This window comes from Mus caroli, unplaced genomic scaffold (assembly GCF_978045245.1).
Source record: "Mus caroli unplaced genomic scaffold, Mus_caroli_1 scaffold_15, whole genome shotgun sequence".
Classification (NCBI taxonomy): Eukaryota; Metazoa; Chordata; class Mammalia; order Rodentia; family Muridae; genus Mus; species Mus caroli.
This window is the reverse complement of record NW_028227270.1, coordinates 33614173-33638575: the sequence shown is the minus strand read 5'-3', so window position 1 is coordinate 33638575 and position 24403 is coordinate 33614173.

Sequence of the window (24403 nt, the reverse complement as noted above, 5' to 3'; positions counted from 1 at the left end):
CCTCCTTCCCTTCTTCTCTGAGCCCATAGAGTCCCCCTTTAGCATGCCCCCATGCTGGCACTTAAAGTCTCTGTGAGGCTAGTCTCATATTCTCCTACAGAAGTTCGATAAGGCAGCCCAGCTAGAAGAACCTATCCCACATACAGGTAACAGTGTTTGGGACAGCACTTACTCCAGTTGTTTGGGATCCACATGAAGACCAAGCTGCACAACTGTTGCATATGTGTAAGGGAGGTCTAGGTCCAGGCCCTGTATGTTCATTGGTTGGTGGTTCAGACTCTGACAGTCCTAAGAGTGCAGGTTAGTTGATGCTGATGGTCTTCCTTTGGAGTTCTATCCTCTTTCAGGGCCCACAATACTTCCCCTATTCTTCCATGAGTCTCCAAGCTCTACTGTTTGGCTGTGTGAGTCTGGATCTGTCTGGGTGAACAGCTCGGTGGGGCCTCTCAGAGGACAGCCATACTAGACTCTTGTCTACAAACATAACAGAGTATCATCAATAGTGTCAGGGCTGGTGTTTACCAATGGGATGTGTCTCAAGTTGGGCCTGGTTTTGGTTGGCCAGTCCCTTAGTTTCTGTTCCATCCTGTCCCTGCATTTCTTGTAGGAAAGGCATATTTGAGTCCGAAGGTCTTGTGGATATGCTGATTTCCCTATCACCCAACTGGAATTTTTGCCTGGCTATAGGAGATGGCTTCTCTAGGTTCAATATCCCCAATGTTGTGAGTCACAGCTAAGGTCACCTTCATTGTTTCTTTTGGGCCATCTTTATCCAGAAGATGCCTCTTACCTCCTCAACCCTGTTAATTGTAGATTTTCATTCATTCTGATGGCCATCTCAACTGTCCCTTCCCACACTTGATCCTGAATCCACCACCCCCAATTCCTCTCCCCATCCCATCTTCCACCCACCAGGTTCATTTCCTCTGTTTGCCTGTGATAATTATTTTATTCCCTCTTCTAAGTGAGATTTAAGCACCCTTCATTATTACTTCCTTCTTGTTTAGCTTCTTTGATGATTTTTTGGTCTTAATTTGAAACGGGATAATGTATGTTAAGGTGAAATACACTCGCTCAACTATTATGAGAGTAGCTTCTTTATTTTCTTTTAGTTTTTTTTTGTTTGTTTGCTTTTGTTTTTGTTTTTGTTTTTGTTTTTGTTTTGTTTTGTTTTGTTTGCCAGAAACTGGAAACAACCTAGATGTTTCTCAACTGAAAAATGGATAAAAAAAAAAAATATGTGGCACATCTATACAATTGAATACTCTTTAGCTATTAAAAAAAATAGAGACATCATAATTTTTCAGGCAATTGGATGGAACTTGAAAATGCCATCCTTATTGAGGTAATCCAATCCCAAAAGGACAAGCATGGTGCCTGTACTGACTTATAAGAAGATAATAGCCATAAAGTACAGGATGCTCATGCTGCACTCCACAGACCCAAAGAAATTAATTTCTTCCTATCTTTTGGGAATATGACTTTTTTTCTTCAAAATCCCACTATATTGCCTTTTTAGTTTCCTGGAAAGACTGTGTAAGGCAGCTTACCTCCAACTCACAAATATCTGCCTGCTTTTGTATAAAGAATAATACAACTAAGGGAGTGTTTCATCATTAGTATTGAAATATAACATTTGAAAGTGTTCAATAATTACATCATGTATTTCATTCAAGACTGTTTTAATAATTTATCTACCTAGAGCTAAATTGCTTTGAGTACCTCTCTCCTCTTTCTTAATTCCTTAAACCTTTCAAAGAATCAATTCTTTGTTCTATTGATTCTATCTGTTGTCCTCTTGTTCTTTAAGTCTCTGTTCCAATTAATTTTGACATTGTACTTTGTTATTTATTGCCAATATTTAGGTTAGAATATGTTTTGTCATGTTTTTATTTTTAATGATCATTGAGTGTTATTAATATATTATTTGCTTGAGACTGTGCTGATTGGTTAATGTGAACATTTGTAGTGACAAAAATCTCTGTAGGATTAAGTGGTTATCTCCCAAAACTTATAAGTATTTCTTTGATCATTAATTAAAAAGAAAATCTCAAAGATAAAGTTTGTATTATCTATTCTAATTTGGTATGAGATCAGTAAGATTTAGTGTCATATAATACCAACCAAGAATGAAAACTGAGAATGTAGATTTTTCCAGTGTCAGTTATAGAGATTTGGCCTGCCTCTATATTAATAGATATTTGAAACATTTATAATATAAAACTATCAATAATTAGTGGCTATTAAATTCAACATAATTATATAAAATATAAACATATACTTTTCCATATAATAGAAATTGTCATTGTATTCAAGAATAAATGACTAATAATTACTATTATAATTATTGACACAGAGGTTGATGTCCCAATATATTACTTTACTGATGAATTCAGCAAAATATTTAGGAAAGAAACATTCAGTTTATATAAACTTTTGTAGACTATTAAAAGGGGGGGAAAGCTATTTCATCTAACATAATAAGCATTATCCTGTCTCAACATAAAACACAAATGTATCAAAAAATTTGCCTTTAGACAAATATCTAGTGCAATATTAAATATAATACTAAATAATTATATTGAATTAATGATGTATGTAATACAAATTTTTATTGCTGGTGTCACTGTACACTAAATAGTGTTCATAGTATCTCAGAACAAAATTTAATTTATTAAACTAAATATAATTACAGAGGTAGTACTAGATAATTTTTTGTACCACAATAAAATTCTTTGATAAGCTCAATATATGCTCCTAATTATAAGTGTTCATAACTTTAAAAAGTCATATATATATATATATATATATATGGCTATATTATCTGTGAAAGGTATATAATAAATCAATATAATAATAAATTATATTAGAGGATAAAAGAAATACAAGGCTGTATTCTTTAACTGTATTCTATTGAACAGTGTGTGAGAATTTTTACTCAGTTTAAAACAACAAAGAAAATAAATATAAAATCAGCAAAATCAGTAAATTTATTTCCTCTTGATATGATAACATGTTATTCAAATCAGATAGAATATGACAATAACTGAGAATATTATATCAATTAGTAGACTTTTAGGATATAATTTGAAAATCTAGTCTTAGCTGAAGACCTTGTCTTGAACAAAATAATGAAAAACTGAATTAATATTATGAAAAATAATAAAATACCAAATCTAGTATCAGTTTTATGATAACTGATAATATTACCTGAAAAATGTTTCACAAAAATACTTAAGGATATCTCTTGGGACTCCAAAGTTTTGATTTTATTGATTCATTTAACTTTGATAACTATTACCACACTGATTTATATATTCCAAATAATGTATACCTAATCTGATGTAGAAATTTTGGTAGAGATAGAACAAAAGATTATGAAAATTGACACATTTAGAAATTCAATAACATACTTTAAAATTATTGTAGCATATAAACAGCAAAAGTTAAAAATTGTACTGACAAAATATGGTGAAGTATGATTTTAAATTTTATTCATATACAAGCAACATATTTTTCTCTGAAAAAAAAACCTAAATTTAATATAAACATAAAAATAATTCCTATTTTCAAAAAGTCCATTTTACAATCAATGATCAAACTTTCATTGTGATTAGTTTCTGAGTCAGCTTTTCAACTTAAGAGGAAAAAAGATTGGTTAATTGCAAATTAGAAAAATGAATTTTATGCAAAGGGAAGAAAAAACTTTTAGGCAATCTAAATGAAAAAAATACCAATAAACCCACAACAATAAAGCTACTTAAATCACTTCAGACCAACCTATGTTTTGTACAAAATGATTCTTTATAAGACAAAAGTTTCTGCATTATTATAATAAAATAAGGTACCTAAAACAATATTAATTGTGCTAGACCAGTAAAATTCCTGACTGTATTTTGATAACCTTTGTGTTGTTGTTGTTGTTGGTGGTGGTTTTTTCTTTTTTTTTTTTATCTTAGAGAAAGCAGAAAACATCTTTAGTCTAAAGAGAATAATGAAAAACTTGAATGCTAATAGATAGCTCCAACATATTTGAAAATTTAACATCATTTTAAAGTTCAAAAGGCAACAATACAGAAATGTTGAAGATACGTTTATTGAAATAGAAGTGCAAAGATTTCCTTCCTCCACTTTTTACTTCCTGAATTTCTAGTTTTTCTCCTTCAGAACTCTTTCACAGCCTCTTCACTCTCATTGACAACCACCTTCTTTTCAATATATCTGATATGTGTATACACAGAGACATATGCACATATATACATATGTATACACATGCATATACATATGTTTAAAGACAGTGTGCGTGTATGGATTCAAAATGACCAATTTGTACTGAACAACCAATAACAGGGTTCATTATTAGAAGTTGTAAATATCCTTCTTCCTGAGGTCAATATTAGCCTTTAGTTTTTGGCTAGAAACAAGACCCTATTAAAGTTGGCCCCTTCTTCTCTTTTTGTTGTTGTTGTATTGTTTTTTTTTTTACTAGGTATTTATTTCATTTACATTTCGAATGCTATCCCAAAAGTCCCCCACACGCTTCCCCACCCACTCCCCCACCCATCCATTCCTACTTCTTGGCCCTGGCGTTCCCCCGTACTGAGGCAGATAAAGTTTGCAAGACCAATGGGCCTCTCTTTCCACTGATGGCCGACTAGGCCATCTTCTGATACATATGCAGTTAGAGACACGAGCTCTGGGGGGGGGGGGGGGCGTACTGGGTAGCTCATATTGTTGTTCCACCTATAGGGTTGCAGATCCCTTTAGCTCCTTGGGTACTTTCTCTAGCTCCTCCATTGGGGGCCCTGTGATCCATCCAATAGCTGACTGTGAGCATCCACTTCTGTATTTGCTAGGCCCCGGCATAGTCTCACAAGAGACATCTATATCTGGGTCCTTTCAGCAAAATCTTGCTAGTGTATGCAATGGTGTCAGCGTTTGGAGGCTGATTATGGGATGGATCCCTGGATATGGCAGTCTTTAGATGGTCCATCCTTTCATCTCAGGTCCAAACTTTGTCTCTGTAACTCCTTCCATGGGTGTTTTGTTCACAATTCTAAGAAGGGGCAAAGTGTCCACACTTTGGTCTTCGTTCTTCTTGAGTTTCATGTGTTTAGCAAACTATATCTTATATCTTGGGTATTCTAAGTTTCTGGGCTAATATCCACTTATCAATGAGTACATATTGTGTGAGGCCCCTTCTATCTTTACATGTCCTTTTATGTTATTACTATTCTAGTTTTTGTTATAAAGCATTTTTTATGTGAGTCTATTTCACATCACCATTCCTGGTAATCTGACTCTTATAATCATTCTGGACTCATTCCACAATATTTCTTGATCAATAGGTGTGGGAGCTATGATGTAGATGTAGGTTGTGGCTTGATACTGGAAACCTAGGTATTTTCAAGGGACTAGTGATGTCATGTCTTATAAAAGACTAACTCCATCACTGTGTTAGACCAGTCTAATGCTGAGTACATTCTAAACTTTATCATGATAACCGCAAATAAATGTAGTTATGAACTTTTATAAAACAAGTTTCTCTTTAAAGTAAATTGAAAATTTCACAAACTCCAACTGAACATAATGCAAAAGTCAAAAATGTTGATAGTTAGATATATTTTAACATCTATTTTGGATTTCTTTTAAGAATTGTCCTATCATTGAAAAACAGAAAACACTTAGAAATATCTATGAAAGAGTAGCCTTTTATTCTTAACATCTTAGCTATTTAAGAAATATTTAAGTATTTAAAGTAAAAATTTACTTATTAAAGTAACATAATATTCATTTAAGTAATTTAAGTAAAAACTTTAAAATATTAGTAAATTTCAGCTTTAAATATAATGAATGATGAGGTATATCCTTACTAATTCACATTGAAATATTCACAAGCAAATATATTTGATGTACAAATTTGGCAACTAATTAACTTTGTACTGGTAGAAACACAAGTAAGAGACTGAAAAACTAACCATTATTGTAACACAGGAATGATCAATAGGACAAATATGTATATACTGAAATGAAACTGTTCAGAATAGAGATATTTGTACTTATAATTCCTTTGCTTTGTTCTTTAAATTAATTTATTTATTTCTTTACATCCCAAACACTGCCCTCCTCCTGGTGTCCCCCTATCAGAGACTCTCCCTTCTTCCTCTCCCCTTTTCCTCTGACAGGGTGAGCTCCCCCAGGGTATCCCCCAGCCCTGTGTATCAAGTCCCTGCAGCGTTCACTTTTTTGTAATAGTCAAAACACACTACAACATAGATGTTCATTAGCAGATTAATGCATTAAGAAAATATGGAACCTACTCAACCTAAACACAACTGAAATATATAGAGAGCAATTAAGAAAAATCTGTGCCAGTAACAGGAAAATATGTGTGTGTATATGTATATGTATACATATATATATGTATACATATACATTCCTTTCTCAGTTGAAGAAACTAGCTATAGAAAATTAATTAAATGAGATGACTGCCTTGAAAAAGGTCTCCAATCATGGAATAGTGGCATGTTTATATTGTAACAACAGCTGTCTAATTGGACAGAGTGTTCACTCAGAGGCGAAAAACTAATGCTTAGTATCCTATACCTAGCCAAGCGTCTGTGTCTTGATAGAACATAGATCCTAGCAGAGAAATTACTACTGCTAGGTATACTTATATTCTAAATATGTTTCCTTATACACAGAGCAAACAGAAGTTCGCATTCCTTATCAAATGGGCTTCTTTTTAGAACAGACAGAGAATATTGCAGAAATTTAAATTGGTCAAAATTCATAGAATTCCTGAAAATTGTGTATCCAGCCAGAGTCAGTGTACTGAAAACACAACCCAACACCTACACTTAAGTAAGATTCAGGAAATGCCATGAAAAAAAGCAGGATAAAGATTTACATATCCAAGGAAAAAAATCTGCTCATACCTTCTAGATATGAGAGTGAAGCCACAGCAAAAAAACTAACATTATGGTTGCCAGAAAAAGACCTGAACATTAACAGCACTTTACATAAATAGTGTAAAAATACTGGACAAGCCTCATCCCTAGAAGAAGATATAAAATCAACAAATGGCGGCTAAGGATGACAACACAATTTGTTACCACCAGAGGCAAGCCAATTCTAACTGTAAAGCTTTGAATACATATAGGTAAGAAAAATATTAATTGACCTCAGTATTGCTAAATACAAATTTTTCTACAGCTTCAGAAAAAAGTTAATAAGTTGAGGCCTTATCTTTAATACATACACTGACTTTTTATATAAGTACTGCTATGAAAACATGAAATAGGCAATACGAAAATAAAACATAATTTACAAATTTTCTGTTTTAATGTTACTAGAAGTACAATAATAGGTTTATTGTTCTGGCATTAAATTACGGAAGAAAGATATCAGTAAAGTTTCAATGACAGCTTAATAGAAGACTATAAAGACAGCTTTGGATGATTTTCATATATAAAAATACATCTCTCATTTAATTTGAATTCAGAAGGATTTAGTACCAAATTTTCAATAAAATCTTTAATATGAAACTATGTGTAACATCATATTTTACCAAAATTTTATAACTTTTATTGCATTTTTCAACAAAATTTTTGAGCTTTTCTTCAACTTTAATTCATCCAACTTGAAGTAGTTCAACACTAACATACATTATAATAATTCCATTAAGCTCTTTTACAATAAAAAAAAACATGAAATAGTTTCAATAGAAAGATGATCCTCAGAACAAAATGTACTGCCATCTACCAAGTATGATTTCTGTTGACTACTTATTAAGAGTGAATAGAATTGTTTTTTTTTAACTGTTCAAATAATAAAGAAATATGAGCCACTGTTAAAAATCAGATCTATGTTTTCTGCATTTTGGATAATTGTGTATAAATTAGTGATAGCAACATTTCTGGTTAAATTTATAGAATATACAAATGTATAAAACTTGGTATAGGTTTACATTTGTATTTGTAGTGATAATTCTTTTACTTTGCCTGTTATCTCTCTGTTTATCTATCTTTATCATCTTAAAAACCTTGTTTTCTAATGAATTTTACTAGATGCATAATGTACTTTATTTTACTACCTACATAATTTCTCTCATGTCTCAAATTAATAAAATAGGCATGTGTATCTATTAGATGTGTATCTATATCTTTTAGAATTTCCAATATACTAATATTATGTTGGCAAATTGACATTAAATACATGATATACTAAAACTCATACAAAATTGAATCATCTTTAGTTTATCAATCCAAAAGTGAACAAGATATCTGTGGTGTTAGATCAGCAAGTTAGTCATTTGTAAACCAGATTATCTAAGATTGCTATGCACATTAATAAGTGGGCCTAGAAACATGCAGGCATAGTCAAAGTTACTAAATACAAGAAACAAAATAAATGAAATTAACATGTACTTACCCTTTACTCATTAAAACATAGTCATCTCACATTATGAAGAAAAATATGGTGAGAAAATTAAGTGCAGGGACTAAGGAATTTTGTCATATTAGGTAGTATGCAAGCTAGATGTTCTTATTTTATCATGTATTATTATTACTATAGAGAGGACCGATCTTGCTGGAAAATTCCATTAAAGTAACTTTAATAATGGCATATATTAAATTAAGAAACAAAGAGGAGGGCTAAGAAGATATTTTTAATATATTGACCCATGAAATCAGTAACAACAAATGATTTTAAATCTAAAACATTAGCAGTTTAATAATGATGTTTCTCAAAATTTAGTAAATAAGACAGTGTTTGTTGTATTTTTGTATATGTATTCATGAACTTTGATTAACTAACTGATTTACTTAAGCAGACATATAGAATAATATATTTTTCATTTTCTCAAAATTATTCTAATGCTTATAAATCATGTATTGTATTTGTAAGAACTTTAAATAAGTAAATCAAAATTTAAATTTAGACTGTCATAATCATTAGAAGCATAATACTTGATACACATGGAACAAGCACAAAAATTGTACAGTACAAAAAGAAGAATATCAAGTCATGAAAAAGTTGTGCAAAAATCTAATAGAAAATTGACCCATGGAATTATTGATACTCTGCTATATATCCAGTCTAGCATAATTGTCTCCAGAGAGCCTTCATTTAGCAGCAGATAGAAACAGATGCAGATATCCACTACAAAACATCAGGTGGAGTTTGGGTACTACTGTGGTAAAGTGGGATATAGAATTGAACAAGCAGGAAGGGTAAAGGACACAACAAGACGTCCTACAGAGTCAACTAACTTGGGCCCAGGAGGCACTCATGGAGGCTAATGATCAAAAAGAGCACGCAAGGACTGGACCTAGGTACCCTGCATATTTTTTTTCTTTTCTTTCTTTTTCTTTTTGTTAGATATTTTCTTTATTTACATTTAAAATTTTATCCCCTTTCCTGGTTTCCCCAGGTAAAAAAAAAAAGTATCCAATATCCACTTCCCCTGCTCACCAACCCACCCACTCCTTCTTCCCTGTCCTAGCATCCCCTACACTGTGGCATTGAGCCTTTACAGGATCAAGGACCTCTTCTCCCCTTGATGTCCAACAAGGCCGTCCTCTGCTGCATATGCAGCTGGGGCCATGGGTCCTTCCATGTGCACTCTTTGGTTGTTGGTTTAGTCTCTAGGAGCTGTGGAGGTACTGGTTGGTTCATATTGTTCCTCCTATGGGACCACAAACCCTTTTAGCTCCTTCAGTCCTTCCTCTAGCTCCTCCATTGGGGAGCCTGCTCACAGTCTAATGGTTGGCTGAGAGCATCCACCTCTGTTGCACTCACTGATAAGTAGATATTAACCCAGAAATCCAACATACAATTCACAGACCACATGAAGCTCAAGAAGGAAGAAGAAGTGTGAATACTTCGGTCCTTCTTAGAAAGGGGAACAAACTACCCATGGGAGGAGATACAGAGACAAAGAGTGGAGCAGAGACTGAAGGAAAGGCCATCCAAAGACTGCTCCACCTGGAAATCCATCCCATATAGAGTTACCAAACCCAGACACTATTATGGATGGCAAGAAGTGCATGCTGACAGGAGCCTGTCTCCTGAGAGTCTCTGCCAGTGCCCTGCATGTTTCTATTAGATGCACAATTTGGTCTTCATGTGAGTTCCTGAAATTAGGAGCAGAGGAAATCTCTGACTCTGTTGCCTGATATTGGATCCCCTTCCCATACCACGACTTTCTGGTTGGGTCTCAGTGGAAGAGGATGTACAGAGTTATGCTGGGAATAGATGTCCCAGGGCAGGGTGGTACCAAAGGATGCCTTCCCCTGGTATTGAGAGATAGGAATTATATTGGAAAGCCTGGGAGGAGAACTGGATGAAAAGTGAATAAAGAAATAAATTACTGAAAAAAAAATGTTTTGCAAGAATGGATTCTAGTAAAGAAGGTTAAATTCAAATTTTTAATACTAAATTTTAACATTTTCTTTCTTAAAGGCTTTATGTGTAAGTGGTATTTTATTAAAGATAGAGTATGTTTTATATATAATTTGATATTTAAAAGTGTCTATGAGCCTTCTGGTCTGACCAGCACCTAAGTAGCTAGGGCGCAGAGTCAGCTGACACCCGCCAGCTACCCAGGACACCCGCCAAGGGATCTTAAGACTTCTGGTGAGTGGAACACAGCCTCTGCTGCAATCCAATCACGCGGGATCTGAGACTGCATTAGTTAGGGAAAAAGAAAACTGGCCTGAGTAGTGTCACAAGCCCCTTCCAGTCCCGACCAGCACCAGGATAGTTAGGGCACAGAGTTAGCTGACACCCACCAGCTACCCAGGACAACCTCCACGGGATCTTAAGACTTCTGGTGAGTGGAACACAGCCTCTGCTCCAATCTCTAAACAGAGACAACTATAACAACTAACTCCAGAGATTACCAGATGGCGAAAGGTAAACGTAATAATCTTACTAACAGAAACCAAGACCACTCACCATCATCAGAACCCAACACTCCTACTTCACCCATTCCAGGGCACCCCAACACACCAGAAAAGCTAGACCCGGATCTAAAAGCATATCTCATGATGATGGTAGAGGACATCAAGAAAGACTTTAATAACACACTTAAAGAAATACAGGAGAACACTGCTAAATAGGTAGAAGACATTAAAGAGAAAGCACAAAAATCCCTTAAAGAATTACAGGAAAACCAGACCAAACAGGTGATGGAATTGAATAAAATCATCCAAGACCTAAAAAGGGAAGTAGACACAATAAAGAAAACCCAAAATTGAGGCAACACTGGAGATAGAAACCCTAGGGAAAGAAATCTGGAACCATAGATGTGAGCATCAGCAACAGAATACAAGAGATGGAAGAGAGAATCTCAGGTGCAGAAGACTCCATAGAGAACATCGGCACAACAATCAAAGAAAATAAAAATCCAAAAAGATCTTAATTCAAAACATCCAGGAAATCCAGGACACAATGAGAAGACCTACGGATAATAGGAGTAGATGAGAATGAAGATTTCCAACTCAAAGGACCGGCAAATACCTACAACAACATTATAGAAGAAAACTTCCCAAACCTAAAGAAAGAGATGCCCATGAACATACAAGAAGCCTACAGAACTCCAAATAGACTGGACCAGAAAAGAAATTCCTCCTGACACATAATAATCAGAACAACAAATGCACTAAATAAAGATAGAATACTAAAAGCAGTAAGGGAAAAAGGTCAAGTAACATATAAAGCCAAGCCTATCAGAATTACACCAGATTTTTCTCCAGAGACTATGAAAGCCAGAAGGGCCTGGACAGATGTTATACAGACACTAAGAGAGCACAAATTCCAGCCCAGGCTACTATACCCAGCCAAACTCTCAATTACCATAGATGGAGAAACCAAAGTATTCCACGACAAAACCAAATTCACACATTATCTTTCCCCAAATCCAGCCCTTCAAAGGATAATAACAGAAAAAAAAAAAAAAAAACCAATACAAGGAAGGAAACCACATCCTAGAAAAAGCAAGAAGGTAATCCCTCAACAAACCTAAAAGAAGACAGTCACAAGAACAGAATGCCAACTCTAACAACAAAAATAAAAGGAAGAAACAATTACTTCTCCCTAATATCTCTTAATATCAATGAACTCAACTCCCCAATAAAAAGACATAGACTAACAGACTGGCTACACAAACAGGACCCAACATTTTGCTGCTTACAGAAAACTCATCTCAGAAAAAAAGATAGACACTACCTCAGAATGAAAGCCTGGAAAACAATTTTCCAAGCAAATGGTAGGAAGAAACAAGCTGGAGTAGCCATCCTAATATCTAATAAAATCAACTTCCAACCCAAAATCATCAAAAAAAGACAAGGAAGAGCACTTCATTCTCATCAATGGTAAAATCCTCCAAGAGGAGCTATCAATTCTGAATATCTATGCTCCAAATACAAGGGAAGCCACATTCATTAAAGAAACTTTAGTAAAGCACAAAGCACACATTGCACCTCACACAATAATAGTGGGTGACTTCAACATACCACTTTCACCAATGGACAGATCATGGAAGCAGAAAATAAACAGAGACACAGTGAAACTAACAGAGGTTATGAAACAAATGGATCTGACAGATATCTACAGAACATTTTATCCTAAAACAAAAGGAAATACCTACTTCTCAGCACCTCACAGTACCTTCTCCAAAACTGACCACATAATTGGTCACAAAACAGGCCTCAACATATACATTTATATTGAAATTGTCCCATGCATCCTATCAGATCACCATGGACTAAGGCTGATCTTCTATAACAAAATAAATAATAGAAAGCCAACACACATGTGGAAACTAAACAACACTCTTCTCAATGACACCTTGGTCAAGGAAGGAATGAAGAAAGAAATCAAGGACTTTTTGGAGTTTAATGAAAATGAAGCCACAACATACCCTAACTTATGGGACACAATGAAAACATTTCTAAGAGGAAAACTCAGAACTCTGAGTGCCTCCAAAAAGAAACTAGAGAGAGCACACATTAGCAGCTTGACAACACACCTAAGAGCTCTAGAACGAAAGGAAGCAAATTCACCCAAGAGGAGTAGACAGCAGGAGATAATCAAACTCAGGGGTGAAATCAACCAAGCAGAAACAAGAAGAACTGTTCAAAGAATCAACCACTTGAGGAGCTGGTTCTTTGAGAAAATCAACAAGATAGATAAACCCTTAGCCAGACTCACTAGAGGGCATAGGGAAAGTATTCTAATTAACAAAATCAGAAATGAAAAGGGAGACATAACAACAGATCCTGAAGAAATCCAAAACACCATCAGATCCTTCTACAAAAGTCTATACTCAACAAAACTGGAGATCCTGGATGAAATGGACAAGTTTTTAGACATATACCAGGTCCCAAAGTTAAATCAAGATCAGGTTAATGATCTAAAAAGTCCTATATCCCCTAAAGAAATAGAAGCAGTCATTAATAGTCTCCCAACCAAAAAAAAGCCCAGGACCAGATGGGTTTAGTGCAGAGTTTTATTAGATCTTCAAAGAAGATCTAATCTCAGTTCTTCACAAACTATTCCACAAAATAGAAACAGAAGGTACTCTACCCAACTCATTCTATGAAGCCACAATTACTCTGATACCTAAGCCACAAAAAGACCCAACAAAGATAGAGAACTTCAGAACAATTTCCCTTATGAATATTGATGAAAAAATCCTCAATAAAGTTCTCGCTAACCGAATCCAAGAACACATCAAAACAATCATCCATCCTGACCAAGTAGGTTTCATCCCAGGGATGCAGGGATGGTTCAATATACGGAAATCCATCAACGTAATCCAGTATATAAACAAACTCAAAGACAAAAACCACATGATCATCTCGTTAGATGCTTATATAGCCTTTGACAAAATCTAACACCCCTTCATGATTAAAGTCTTGGAAATATCAGGAATTCAAGGCCCATACCTAAACAGGATAGAAGCAATCTACAGCAAACCAGTAGCCAACATCAAAGTAAATGGTGAGAAGCTGGAAGAAATCCCACTAAAATCAGGGACTAGACAAGGTTGTCCACTCTCTCCCTACGTATTCAACATTGTACTTGAAGTCCTAGCCAGAGCAATTAGACAACAAAAGGAGATCAAGGGGATATAAATTGGAAAAGATGAAGTCAAAATATCACTCTTTGCAGATGATATGATAGTATACATAAGTGACCCTAAAAATTCCACCAAAGAACTCCTAAGCCTGATAAACAGCTTCAATGAAGTAGGTGGATATAAAATTAACTCAAGCAAGTCAATGGCCTTTCTGTACAAAAAGGATAAACAGGCTGAGAAGAAAATTAGAGAAACAACGCCCTTCTCAATAGTCACAAACAATATAAAATACCTTGGCGTGACTCTAACTAAGGAAGTGAAAGATCTGTATGACAAGAACATCAAGTCTCTGAAGAAAGAAATTAAAGAAGATCTCAGAAGATGGAAAGACCTCCCATGCTCATGGATTGGCAGGATCAACATTATAAAGATGGCTATCTTACCAAAAGCAATCTACAGATTCAATGCAATCCCCATCAAAATTCCAACTCAATTCTTCAAGGAATTAGAAAGGGCAATCTGCAAATTCATCTGGAACAACAAAAAAGCTAGGATAGCAAAAACTCTTCTCAAGGATAAAAGATCCTCTGATAGAATCACCATGCCTGACCTAAAGCTGTACTACAGAGCAATTGTGATAAATAGTGCATGGTACTGGTATAAAAACAGACAAGTAGACCAATGGAACAGAATTGAAGACCCTGAGATGAACCCACACACCTATGGTCACTTGATCTTCGACAAGGGAGCTAAAACAATCCAATGGAAAAAAGACAGCATTTTCAACAAATGGTGCTGGCACAACTGGCAGTTATCATGTAGAAGAATGTGAATTGATCCATTCCTATCTCCTTGTACTAAGGTCAAATCTAAGTGGATTGAGGAACTCCACATAAAACCAGAGACACTGAAACTTATAGAGGATAAAGTAGGGAAAAGCCTTGAAGATATGGGTACAGGGGAAAAATTCCTGAATAGAACAGCAAAGGCTTGTGCTGTAAGATCGAGAATCAATAAATGGGACCTCATAAAGTTGCAAAGCTTCTGCAAGGCAAAAGACACCGTCAGTAAGACAAAAAGACCACCAACAGATTGGGAAAGAATCTTTACCTATCCTAAATCAGATAGAGGACTAATATCCAATATATATAAAGAACTCAAGAAGGTGGACTCCAGAAAATCAAATAACCCCATTAAAAAATGGGGCTCAGAACTGAACAAAGAATTCTCACCTGAGGAATACCGAATGGCAGAGAAGCACCTTAAAAAATGTTCAACATCCTTAATCATCAGGATCATCAGGGAAATGCAAATCAAAACAACCCTGAGATTCCAACTCACACCAGTCAGAATGGCTAAGATCAAAAATTCAGGTGACAACAGATGTTGGCGAGGATGAGGAGAAAGAGGAACACTCCTTCACTCTTGGTGGGATTGCAAGCTTGTACAACCACTCTGGAAATTAGTTTGTCGGTTCCTCAGAAAATTGGACATAATACTACTAGAGGATCCAGCAATACCTCTCCTGGGCATATATCCAGAAGATGTTCCAACCGGTAAGAAGGACACATGCTCCACAATGTTCATAGTAGCCTTATTTATAATACCCAGAAGCTGGAAAGAACCCAGATGCCCCTCAACAGAGGAATGGATACAGAAAATGTGGTACATTTACACAATGGAGTACTGCTCAGCTATTAAAAGGAATGAATTTACGAAATTCCTAGGCAAATGGATGGACCTGGAGGGCATCATCCTGAGTTTGGTAACACAATCACAAAGGAACTCACACAATATGTACTCACTGATAAGTGGATATTAGCCCAAAAACTTAGGATACCCAAGATATAAGATACAATTTGTTAAACACATGAAACTCAAGAAGAACAAAGACCAAAGTGTGGACACTGTGCCCCGTCTTAGAATTGGGAAAAAACACCCATGGAAAGAGTTACAGAGATAAAGTTTGGAGCTCTGACGAATGGATGAACCATCTAAAGACTGCCATATCCAGGGATCCATCCCATAATCAGCTTCCAAACGCTGACACCATTGCATATACTAGCAAGATTGTCTTTCGAGACAATGCAGGGACCTAGCAAACACAGAAGTGGATGCTCACAGTCAGCTATTGAATGGATCACAGGGCTCCCAATGGAGGAGCTAGAGAAAGTACCCAAGGAGCTGAAGGGAACTGCAACCCTGTGGGTGGAACAACATTATGAACTAACCAGTACCCCAGAGCTCTTGACTCTATCTGTATATGTATCAAAAGATGGCCTAGTAGGTCATCACTGGACAGAGAGGCCCATGGGACTTGCAAACTTTGTGTGCCCCAGTACAGGGGAATGCCAGGGCCAAAATCTGGGAGTGGGTGGGTAGGGGAGAGGGGGGGAGTGTATCGGGGCCTTTTTGGATAGCATTGAAAATGTAAATGAGGAAAATACCTAATAAAAAAAATTAATTAAAAAAAATGTCTTCATGAAGTATGTAATATACAAGACATAGCCATACAGATTTTTCTAATACTGTTTCCTAATATCCTACTATTTATAAAATAAAAAACAACTCAAGTAGGAATTATGAAGTTGTAGAAATGAATTAAAGTATTTAATTTGCATTAAATCAATTGAACTTAAAAAACAAACTCATTAACACATGTCTTTATCCTACATTAAAATTTCATACCTCGAAATATTGTCATGCAAACTTTGGCTTTAGAGTCATTTGTTTAATCATTCTAGTATAAAAAACTAATATTAAATGTCAGCCAAATTAATACCAAGATTATGCTAGGCATTCATTTATACATATGCACCTCTAAGAAAGAAATCCTTAATATTAAGACAAAGTTATACATTAAACAAGTAAAATACAGAAATTAATCAAAGAAGAAAACTGGTGATACATAGATGTAATGACTCAAACAATGTAAGATGGAGACTATAGTTAAATTAAGTTTCACATATTTGAAAAGATGAGTAAAATGTTTTCTAAAATCTCAACTTTTCTATAAACTAAAGGTAGGCGAATTCTAAGACACTACTCTAAAATGAAGCAATTTCTTCTCTTTGTTGCTTTTATTAAATCCAACCACCTGCTAAGCAAAGATTTACAGGGGTCTGTGAAGGGAGAACGTGTACTGCCACATATCACAGAAGGTGGAGAGTATTAAATCCTGCTTTTATGGTCTTGAAACTCTTTAAATAGTATTTTAAATGTGCTCAATTTAATCCCCTGGTTAATTTCAAAGAACATAAACCTCAATAGTTTTATTATCATACTTTATTCTTGCTCTCGGTGGAACTTCAGGTTTATTCATGGTATGGTGCTTTTAAACATACAAAATGAGTCTGATGACTCCACACCTCTGTGAGTGTGTGCATTTTCTCTGTCACTCACTGAAGGAGCTACACTTTATCTCCTACTCTTTCTATTATGCCCTGTCTTCTTTCCATGTGATGCACACAAATAAAAGCTTTTGCAGGGACAATAAGGAAATGAAGCTCCTCAGTCGGCTTTTGAAATTTTAGGTGAGCTGTTAACTTATACACACCTTCTGTTTCATGATAAAAGTTTTCATTTGTGAAGGGGAGCAAGAATGGAGGAGGCAAGCACTGGTTTCATCAACTGCTTCCTTTACCTACAGGTGGAAAAACTGGCCATGTGTGATTTAAACCGTGCATATTTTACTTGCTGATAAATTAATGATTTCTATGAAACCCTGGCCATTTCTTTTTCAGGGCCTCAACCTCAAGTCATTGACGCCTAAAATTCATTCCTTACTGTGAGTCCCTGATCTAAATGATGATAACTCATGTGAAATAGTCAGCTATATCTCTTTTACCTGGTTCCTTTGGAAAGGTAACTTGAAAAGTAGACTGTATTATAGTTAAGCTCAGAGATATATAACCTCTCTCTCTCTCTCTCTCTCTCTCTCTCTCTCTCTCTCTCTCTCTCTCTCTCTTCTCACATATAGGTAGATAGATAGATAGAAATATAGATCTCTGTGTGTCTATATAGCTAACAATGTCTCATTTTTTAGATTATTTTACATAAATGTTACCTAAATATTTTGATAAAACTATTAAAATGTTTACAAAAGTAACAGATAAAACAAATAATTATGTTGATTACTTTATATACTTGAACTATCCCTCCAGTATACACATAGGCAGATTAACTAATCTACAGTAGTACTCAAGTCACAAACTTATTTGAGGAAAAATCAAATTAATTCAGTAGGTGTAAAAATTAGTACCCAGTAACTGGTTTTACTTCTTGCACATTGTTTGTCTTTTTATACAACTTTAAATGCCTTATAATTTTGTAACATGTTAGCTTGTTTTACTTCTAAATAATATAATGTGTTACATAGAGTGTCCCTAGTAACTTAGGATCACTGAGTAGTATCCTTTTATTAATATAATCACAATTTTTAAATTTAACATTAAGAAATAGGCTGTGATGTGCAACATACAGAAAATACAATTTTAGTAAAAATATTAGGTGTGGTTAACTATAACATGATGTATTTTTAATAAAAAAAGGATTACATACAGTTACATAGAGAGATGCCAGTGTGATTATGAATACTAGACTACACAAAAAGAAGAGAGACTGAGACCTGCCAGCAGGTGTGAAATACTGATCAATATTTGATCTTAGCTTCTAGATTTGGTTTTGAATTTCTGTATTTGTTTTAATTACAGATTATTTTAGTTTGATTGTATTCAAATTAATTCTCATATAAAATTAAAGGGGGACTATAAGTTTATGAATAATAAGAGTACATTATGAAAAAAATACAAATTACCTAATTCTTTGCTCAATCTCTATAGGAAATTAAATTTATCAAAGTAGAATTTGAAACTAAAGCATAATGCCATTGATATTTTGAACAAGATACTTAATATTGTTGACTCAAACTTAATTCATCTATAATATATGGATTAAGAAAAGTGTTTTGCAGCCAGGCATGGTGGCGCACGCCTTTAATCCCAGCACTTGGGAGGTAGAGGCAGGCGGATTTCTGAGTTCGAGGCCAGCCTGGTCTACAAAGTGAGTTCCAGGACAGCCAGGGCTACACAGAGAAACCCTGTCTCAAAAAACCAAAAAAAAAAAAAAAAAGAAAAGTGTTTTGCTACTAAATTGTTATAATGATTAAATGATGTAATTATTTTGCATCTCAGAAGAAACATGGTTATCACACATTTTCTTTTTATAAAATTTTTATATACTTCTTTTTAAAATATTTCTTTAGTCTTTTTTTTTTTATAGTCCAGACTTTATCCACATCCCAGTACACCCTCAGACTGTTCCACATCCCATACTTCCTTCCCCGATCTCCAACAGAATGCCAGCACTCCAACCTTCACCCTACCAGACCTCCCCATTCCCTGAGGCCCCAAGTCTAGAGAATTAGGTACATTTTCTCTGACTGAGTCCAGATGCAGCAGTCCTCTGCTATATATGTGTTGGGGGCCTGATATCAGCAGGTATATGCTGCCTGATTGGTGGCTCAGTGTCTAAGAGATCCCAGAGGTCCAGGCAAGTTGAGACTGCTGGTCTTCCTATAGGGTTGCCCTACTCCAAAGCTTTTTCTAGCTTTCCCCTAATTCAACCACAGGGGTCACCAGCTTCTGTTCATTGATTGGGTGTAAATATCTGCATCTGACTTTTCAGCTGCCTGTTGGGACTCTCAGAAGCAGTCATGATAGGCCCCTGTGTGTAAGCACACCCTAGCACCAGTAATAGTATCAGTGACAGGCCCCTGAGCTGAATCCCAATTTGAGTCTGTCACTGGATCTCCTTTTCCTCAGCTTTTTCTTCATTTTTGTTCCTGCAGTTCTTTCAGACAGGAACAATTATAGGTCACAGTTTCTGACTATGGGTTGGCAACCCCATCCCTCTACTTGGTGTCCTGTCTTTACACCAATCAGAATGACTAAGATAAAAACAAAACAAAACAAAACAAAAAACAGGTGACAGCTTGTGTTTGTGAGGATGTGGAGAAAGAGGAACACTCCTCCATTGCTGGTGGGGTTGCAAACTGGTAAAACCACTCTGGATATCAATCTGGTGGTTCCTCAGAAAACTGGAAATATATCAACCTGAAAACGCAACTATTCCACACTAGAGCCTAAATCCAAAAGATGCCCCACCATGCCAGAGGGGCACATGTTCTACTAGGTTTATAGCAGCCTTATTTGTGATAGTCAGAAGCTGGAAACAATCCAGATTCCCACAAGGGAAGAATGGATACAAAAAGTAAAAAAAAAAAAATGTAGTTCATTTGCACAATGGAATGCTACTCAGCTATTAACAACGAGAACTTCATGAGTTCTGTAGGCAAATATATGGAACTAGAAAATATCATTCTGAGTGAAGTAACTGAGATACAAAAGAATATGTGTGGTATGTACTCACTAATATGTGGATATTAGCCAAAGGGTACAGAATTCCCAGGATACAATCCACAGATTTGGAAAAGGCTAATACTACGAAGCACCCATGTGAGGATGCCTAGATCTCACTTGGGAGAGAGAAGAAAACATTCACAGGAGGGAAGAGGGAGAGAGAGACCTGGGTGGGAAAAGTGACAGGGAGGAGAAGAGCAGCACACGATGAGGTATGGGGAGAGCACAGGACTGAAGCCCTAAAGGCCAGCAGAAAGAATCCCAATAAGCAACTTCAGAAGGAAGGAAGGGGGCTCCCTCTAGAATGTACAAAAGACCTTGGAGGTGAGAGAGGCTCTCAGGACTCTCTCCTAGATAAAATGCCCTAAGGTGGAGAGAGAGAACTTGTAGAGTCAATGTTTTCTCTTAAAGAATTTCAATATTCACTTACCATTTATATATATATATATATATATATATATATATATATATATATATATATATATATATATATATATTTAAATTTCAAACTGTTATAAATTTGTGTGCAGGGTTGTCATTATGATTATATTCTTGTAAAATTTATTCTATAAAAAATATATACTGTATGAGTGTGGCAATATATTTCAAAACATTTTTGTTTATTTTAACACAATAATGTGTTTCATTTTCATCATATTCTCTGATTATATTCTCCCTTTTCTCATTCTTCTTACCCAATAGTTCATTTTTTTCTGATAATTTAACTTTTATTTTCATTTCTGTTCACCCTGTTCATGTTTGGTGTCCTTTGTGGACAGGGACATTTTGCTGCTGAAATTGAATGTGTCCTTTTAAAGAAAAGCAAGAACTCACTAAATATCTCTGTATCCTGTAGTGGGTCAGCCTAATGATGCTGGTATTCTAATGCTAATACTGGTTTCATAAGACCTGGTTTCCCCAGAGACAGACAGTATAGTCACACATAGAACCAAGTGTGTAGTCAGACGCTGAGTAACCTAGCTCCCAAGTTAACTTTTGATTGGTGAATGAAGATGCCAACAGGCAATGCTTGGGCAGAAGAAGTATAAGTTGGGTCTAGGATTCTTGGTCTTGTGGGTCAGAGGAGAACTATTAGAGAAAAGAAAGTGAGTGAAAGAAAAACTGCCATGGGTGAGCTATTAAATGTGGCCCTGAAGCCTGGCCTACTGGAGTTAAGGGCTGTCTGAATTTAAAATTTTTTCAGGAATAACTCGGGATTATCGATTCTAATAGCATAGAGGATAGATATCTGCCCACTCTTTTACTGATTAAGGCTTATTGTAAATGCCAAACCTTGTTTGCCTTTTATCCACAAACTGAATGATCAAGGAAAGTTAGAAAGTCCAGATTGGGATGAAAAGTTTCAAAAACATATTTGCATCCTCAAAAAAATCAGCCCTTATCTATCATATCCTCAAAGAGTTTGGGGGAAAATACTTTTAACTAAAATGAAATGAAATTCATGTATGTTATTAATGAGAAACTATTTAGATGTTTTTAATTCCTAAATTTCAGAATTAGCTTGATATTTTGAGAAGCCAATAAAGTAACTCTGCACATGAATTTAATTAAAGACATTAGTGGAGGAAGAGTTAGCTAATGAAAGGAAGCAGGAAACCAAGATAAATTAATGGGAGATGTTCCTGATCATACCATGTAACTCACATGTTAAAACTTTATAAAGGAACTGATTATTTTGTACACTAAGTAAATAATAAATACATTCCAGTTATGGACAAGAAAAAAAACCTAGCCCAGCTTTCCAGAGTCTGTGGTGGAAGAATCTTCAAGGCCAGCCACATCTGCACAGAGAGGTACACATCAGCTAGGATTTCATACTATGAACTGCCACAAAAAGTTAATTTAATATTTAAAACAAGAAATTAATATGTTTGCTCATTATTTCCAACAGGAAATAATGCCATTTTGCAACAGTAATAAAGATGTATATAGAGTGTTTAATCTTTTTGTCCATTGAATGATTTAGAAGAATGAAGATGTCAATTATACATCTTTTACACTCTATTTTTATATTTAAAACATTATTTTTGTTTATGGTAGACATGTGTATATGTGTGTGTGTACTTATATATACATATATATATATACAAACACACACATAGGAATATATATGTATATATACACACACACATATATATACACACATATATATACATATATACACACATATAGATATGTGTATATATATACATATATATACACACACATATATATCTACATATATATATATATATATATATATATATATATATATACACACATAATGTTGGTATACAAGAAATATACACAAACAAACATACACATATTGTACTGGCTAGTTTTCTGTCAACTTGACACAGGCTGGAGTTATCACAGAGAAAAGAGCTTCAGTTGAGAAAATGCCTCCATAAGATCCAACTGTAAGGCATTTTATCAATTAGTGATCAAGGGGGAAAGGCCCCTTGTGTGTGGGACCATCCCTGGGCTGGAGTCTTGGGTTCTATAAGAGAGCAGGTTGAGCAAGCCAGGGGAAGCAAGCCAGTAAGTTACATCCCTCCATAGTTTCTGCATCAGCTCCTGCTTCCTGACCTGCTTGAGTTCCAGTCCTGCATTCTTTGGTGATCAACAGCAATGTGGAAAGTGTAAGCTGAATAAACCCTTTCCTCCCCAACTTCTTCTTGGTCATGATGTTTGTGCAGGAATAAAAACCCTGACTAAGACACATATATATATGGAGAGAGTTTGGAGAGAAATATTGCATGCCAATAAAATTGCCAGGTGTTACTGGCACATGCCTTTAATCCCAGCACTTGGGAAGCAGAGGCAACAAGACCTCTGTGAGTTCAGGACAAGCCTGGTCTACAAAGTGAGGTCCAGGAAGTCAAAGTTACACAAAGAAACACAATCGTAAAAAAGTTAACTTTTTTTCATAACTAGGATGAATAAGGAAAATATGTTAGACAAAATGTCTTCTGAGTGGTATAATTTAGATCTTTGGTTTGAATTAGAGAATGATGTTTGTTTTGAATTATGTTTTTTGTGAAATATATAAAGTCATTATCTTATTACTTGAATTCAATTTATTTAGTACTCACATACCCTTATTAATAATCCACATAAGCTTATTATATTCTTGGAAACAAGATTTTTTATTAGATTTTTTAAAATTTACATTTCAAATGTTATCTCCTTTCCTAGTTTCCCCTCTGAAAATCCCCTATCCTCCCAACCCTCCCCCTGCTCCTCAACACACCCACTCCCACTTCCTTACCCAGGCATTTCCCTATACTGTGGCATAGAAAGTTCACAGGACTAAAGGCCTCTCCTCCTGTTGATGACCAACAAGGTTTCTGCTACATATGCAATTATAGACATGAGGCCCACCATGTGTTTTCTTCGATTGGCGGTTTAGTCCCAGGGAGCTCTGTGTTTACTGGTTAGTTCATATTGTTGTTCCTCCGAGGGGGCTGCAGACCCCTTCAACTCCTTGGATACTTTTTCTAGCTCCATCACTGGGGACCATGTTCTCCATCTAATGGATGACAGTGAGCATCTAATTCTGTATTAGTCAGACACGGGCAGAGCCTCTCAAGAGACAGCTATATCAGTCTCCTATCAGCAAGATCTTGTTGGCATTTGCAATAGTGTCTGGGTTTGGTGGTTATTTATGCGATGGATCAACAGGTAGAGCAGTCTCTGGATGGTCATGCCTTCAGTCTCTGCTCCGAACTTTCTCTCTGTAATTCCTTCCAGGCTTACTTTGTTCCCCCTTCTAAGAAGGATCAAAGTGTCGACATTTGGGCCTTCCTCCTTCTTGAGTTTCATGTGTTTTGCAAATTTTATCTTGGGTATTCTGAGATTCTGGGCTGATATCCACTTATTATTGAGTGCATAT